This window comes from Hippopotamus amphibius, chromosome 10 (genome assembly GCF_030028045.1).
Source record: "Hippopotamus amphibius kiboko isolate mHipAmp2 chromosome 10, mHipAmp2.hap2, whole genome shotgun sequence".
In the NCBI taxonomy this organism is placed as follows: Eukaryota; Metazoa; Chordata; class Mammalia; order Artiodactyla; family Hippopotamidae; genus Hippopotamus; species Hippopotamus amphibius.
Genome location: NC_080195.1, coordinates 5537723 through 5543482, shown reverse-complemented (window position 1 = coordinate 5543482; position 5760 = coordinate 5537723).

Sequence of the window (5760 nt, the reverse complement as noted above, 5' to 3'; positions counted from 1 at the left end):
GACTAAGAAGCGTTTCCTTCGGGGTCTGGAGCTTTTAGGGGGACCGTGTTGTGATGGGGAGGGCACTCAACCAGGAGTCAGGAGACCTGGCTTCTGAGTCCTGCTCCACCACAAACAATGACAGTTTTCTTTTGGGAGCTGCAGATTCTCCTGATTTTTCATAAGAAGGCAAGCTAAAAATAATGACATCTATGCTATTATAAATGCAATTCATATAGGCTTATATTCATATTGTAAATAAGAAAGAATATATATGAATATGTTATGCACATATATTTAAATTTATTACTTATAATAAACAAATATATAATTATTATTCATAATAAATATAAATATATAAATAGGCATATATCATGTATATCAATATCAATAGCTATATCTTCACCCGTGTCTATATTTGTATCCATAGCAACACCCACATCCACATGTCTGTCTGTCTGTCTGTCTGTCTGTCTGTGGTCTGTCTTCATTACACGGTTCACCAAATAGGCCTGAATCTCTATTTTCTTGGCACAAAGCGGGATTTACCTTTTATGTGATTCAGCAGAGCCTAGGACTTGCTTGGTGGGTGAATTTGGAGCAGAACTGATGTTTCCCTGCAGGGCTGGAGCCCTTAATTGCCAACACGGGAGTCCTCAGAGCTCTTCCCTTTGACGTGGAACCACAGCCTTCGCGGTGGTGGCAGCTCCGTCAGGAGGGTCTGAACAGCCACAGCGAGCAGGGCACCCCGTGGCCGTCATGTGTTGGTATCATTTAAGCAAGAATCAAACGCTTGCTCTTTTAAGATGCCAAGACTTGGAGGCCGCGGCCCCCACCGCAGGGCAGGGCACACGCTGACGCGTGCGTGGGGTCGCCGGGCGAAGTGCAGGCACCCGGTTGAGCATAGGTGCGTCCCAAGTGCTGTGTGGCTCACACTCAAGCTACAGGTCTCTGTTGTTTAGATATGTCCGTGAGTAAATTTGTTTTCTGGGATTGTTGAATGTTTAATAAAAACATGGTCTTTAGAATCAAACCCACTTGGGCTTGAGTCAAAGCCATCCCTGCATACAACCTGCACAGCTTTGAACAGGTTACTTCATTTCTCGATCCCATCTGTAATCGGGGCTAAAAATACCTACCCCGTACATATTGTTCTGAGAAATACATTTGGGACAACACATTAGCAGTTTTGTTGTGTCGGTAAAGAGGAGGTGGTCAATATTATTTGCTATTATCGTTAGTGTTGTTATTCACGTGGAAATGATTCGTAAGCCGTAAAGTCCCCTATAAATGTTGTCTATCACCACTACTACTTATGGGTTTACTACCAACTAGTTAAGGGCAATCATAGGAGAATATTCTGCATGTCTTTAAGCTTCCATTTCCTTATTTGTAAAATGGAGCCTGTTGTATATGCTGCGCTTCTTTCAAATACGATATTATTCAGTTGTTACATATTTCGGTGCATCACTGGGTGACGAATCAACTTGACCTTCCCTACTCCAGGCTCCAAGGTCATCTACCATATCATCCTACCAGTCAGATCCACAGCTTACCTGATGTCGTCTGGATAAGACACACAAGTAAGAGAAAGAGAAGATACAGCAGCCTCATGATGGGAAAGGAGTTTTCAGGATTCCAGGTAGAACTGACAGTGTCTGATGTCACACATCAATGGGGGCAGGTGATCTGGGAAAGAGTTGGAAATTTTCAGCTAGAGACAAAAGGATTATATTCCCAGTAAAGATGTTCCATTAGGGCCCAGGTAGAACTTGACAATGCTTTGTCTATGGACGTATGGTCGCAGACCCAAGTGACTGCCTGTCTTAAAGGAAGCCACTGTTTCCGCACTGGTCCTCACTTCTGCCTGTGGCTTGGAGGTTTGGTGCTTTTTTTTTTTTTGAGAAACATCATTAAAACTGAATTGTTTTAGCAAATGCTTTGTGTATGTGTTCCCCTTTATTGCATGCCTCTGCACCTGTTCTTTTCTCCTGTCAGAATAAACACCACCACCCCCCACCTTGTAGAATTAAAAAAGGAAACGGAATTTTGGAAATTGAAATGATCTCTCTATTTTTACTCTCAATTTTTTTTTTGCTGCCATTTTAGAAGGAGAATGGCTCCACCCTAAGCACACTTACCATGCTAGGCTCTCGCATAGACCACAAGCAGGTGAGGCTTTAAGGGCTGGAGGTGTTACATCAAGGTATTCTTGAGTCAAAAGCACAGAGGTATACAAGGTAAAGCATTGAAATTTCTCTCCATCTCTTCCTTCTCTCCATCTCAGTTTTGCTTTATAGCGTTTATATCTCTCTTTTTTGCTGTATGTAAAGTTCTAAAGTAATGAGGCCTGTTTTATTATCTCACAATCTCAGCACCTGGGAGAGTGCCTGGCACAGAGCAGGTAGTCAAATCTCTGTGTGTATGAGTAGGTCCTATATGGAAGGAGCCATTTATGGGTGAATGAATAAGTAGGTGAAGGGAGGAAGTAAGGGAGGGAAGGAGGGAAAGAGGAGAGAAAGGAAGGCTCGGGCATAATCTTTTAGGTTTAGAGGGTCTGGTGAGAGCCCGTTAACTTGCCTTACCCAAAAGCGTTTCTCAGCACGTATACCCACTCCCTAATTCCCAACACAATATGTCAAAGTGTGTCCTAAAAGGTCATGGTATCCAGGCTTCCCTCACCCACCTCTCTTCCATCTTACATGAACTAAATATGTTCTGACACTTTCTCTCTATCCAGACGCAACTTAATAAAACGTTTTCACTTTTAATTTCAGATCAGCATTCGAATCTGTCACTAAGTGGAGATCTATTTTAATTTAGTGATGTTGACCTAAAAGTAGAATAAGGATTTGCACTCCTAGTAATCTGTTTAAGTAAGTCATACTTAATTCTACAAAGCAGCTGTGAGAGTTTTACTTCCTTGGCCCCAGCAACAGTACTTTTATAATAATAATAATAACAATAATAGAAAAAAAGTATAGACTAGAAGCTTTTGTCCACATTTCTGTCTCCTGCACTTCCATACTGAAAGCAATCCTTTTTATCGACTCCCGAGATAGTATGCCTCTACTCCCAACCCTTCTTCCATCACAGATGTCTCTCTCCTGAAAACCTACCTTGCGACTGGCTTCCCCACCCTCCGCAGGCTGTCTGCTGCCTGTCCATTCAGGCAGGGACACCTGGGAGCACTTGTCCGTCGCCACAGAATTAGGGGCCAGGTCAACAATGGGCTGGGTGAGGCCACGCCACGTCATTATGACCCGCGGGGGACAGGCGTCCTCTTGGTAGGAGGTGAGGGACCAGCCGGATGTGAGTGCTATCAACCCCGCCCCCGCCCCAAGAGGGATGAGCAGAAGTGGGGGTTGCAGACACGCCTTCCAAAGGGTTTTGCTGAAACGCTAAGCACAAACGAGATCAAGCTGATGAGTGTCATAGCAGTGTCAAGGAAGAGGTGTTTGCTTGCTTTTAATTTTTACAGGTTCAGGAGAGGAGGCCAAGAGGTAGCGCTGGTTTGGGTCTCTCCCATGAGGAAGCAAGAGGAGCGAGATTCAGGGCCCAGGTGGAAAGGTCGGCCTCAGGCCAGAGCATGAGCCCATTAGTTCATGATTGACGTGGAAAAGCTACCCTCTTCTTGCCACGCAAGGGTCATAATAAGACACTTAGAAATGTTATGGCAATAAAACATTAACAGATAGTTTAGGATAAAAGTTAAGAAAAAATTAAAAAATGAAACTCCAATAAAGAATATGATGAAAGTCTAATAGACAGGACAACCAAATCACACTTAAAATCAGATAAAGGTTGTATGATAATACAATAAGCTAAAGCATAAAAGCTAAAAATAAAAGGGATGTAAGATATATGCGGTGTTAGATGGCGTTACCAATACAACCAGTGAGATGAAAGGGGGGAAATTTTGTTGTTGTGAATGAACAACAATTAGAACTGGAAACAAAAATGAAATGTTTAAATCAGAAGGAGTAGAATAAGGATTCTGAAAGTCAAGGAAAAGCTTGAATGTTGGGAAACAGACAAAATAAAGTTTTGGTTTAATTCCTGGGCTAAGGAAAACTATTGAAGGGTTTTTAAGAAGATTAAGGTTTGAAAATATGATTTGTAGGATCTCTCTCAAGCTATCACAAAATTTTTTTGTGTGTGGCTAAGGAAGAGATTGATAAAACTTGATGTGACCCTACAGACAATGAAGCCTCGGGTGACAGGAATAAAATTTCAGTGCTTTGATGTTACTCCCTCCTGCATTTTGGGGCACGAGTCTTTGTGGAACTCGTGAAACCACAGAGCACAGGTGGCATGCCCTGAGCCTCAGCCTGAGGTTTGATCTCCACCCAATAAATCCCAAAGTGCAGTCTTGAAACGAGAGCCTTTCCCATGACACTGAGCCCAGGGACCCTCCGAGGGAGGGGAAGGTGGCAGGTACACCCTGGGCTTTTGTGTGAATAAATAAATGTGAATGTGTCCAATATTCAACAATGTTGGCTAACTCCCACTATGTTGTCTGGGCTCGCTGAACAAATCTGGGTTTGGGATCTTTGGTGCTATACCATTTATGCTTACAGCGTATAATTTTTAAGTAGTAACATAAGCCACGAGGAAACATAAGCCGGAGTGATTTAGCACTGAGAATCAAAACCGTGTTTCTGGGAAGCTTTTCTCCAACTGAGGAAAATAAGATATTTTATCAAATGCTGCTAAGCGTAAACAGTGAAGGCAACTCTGCAGGCACTAACAGCACTAAGTTTCATTTTCTTTCCTTTGTGTAACTCTGCCTCACTCTTTCGTCTCATTGGGAGAGAACTGCTAGGAGACCAACGGGCCGTGCTGTTCCCTAGGACTTTCTGTGATGATGTCCGTGTTCTGCATCTGAGATGTGCAATATGGCAGCCATTGGCCACATGTGGTTATCAAGCACTTGAAATGTGGCTGCCATATTGGACATCCCAGATGTAGGATGTGGGATGTTAATTTTAAATTCTACTTACTTCTAATTAATTAAACTCTAAATTTAAATAACCACCCATGGCTAGTGTCTACTGTATGTAAGACAGCACAGGCTTCGACATCAGAGCAATATAGTACTCAGCTCAAGATTAGACCTTTTCCGGCCCACAGCCAGCTCTTTTTCCATTCTTGCTGCCTATCAGAGTGCCTGGCCCATTGCAGACATTTAGTATCTGAAATGAATGTGTTTCTGCTTGTCACACTGTTAACACTACTGGTTTCACTGTTAACACACTGTTAACACTTGGGAGAGGCCAATTTAATAGAATGTCAGAGCTGGTAGATACATTACAGCCCTTCCAGTTCAGGAAGCCTAGTCTCGTTTGGCTGTAATGACCAAATGTTTCGGAAGTGCTGTGTTGAGAGAGATTCTGAGGCCGCGTGGGGACATCTCGCCAAGAGTGGATGTCCCCATCTGTGCAATGTCCCCATGTGGGGGGTAAAGAGGGAAAAGGCGTATTCCTCCCATCTATCGGTGCAAAACCAACCACCCCCAAACCTAGTTCTTTAAAAAATACTTTATTATTATCTCTTACCGTTCTGGGGATAAACTGAGCTCAGCTAGGTGTCTGGAGCTGTCAGACGCTCACAGGTTGTCCGTTGGACGGGGCTGAAATTGTCTGACAATTTGGATTGTCAATTCCATCCAAATTGAAGTTGGATAGGTACAAGGCTTACGCACCCACATGGCACCTGGGCTGGGAAACGTCTAGCTGGGGACCGGAACAGCCCCTCGGGCATCTCTGTTTCTCCACGTGA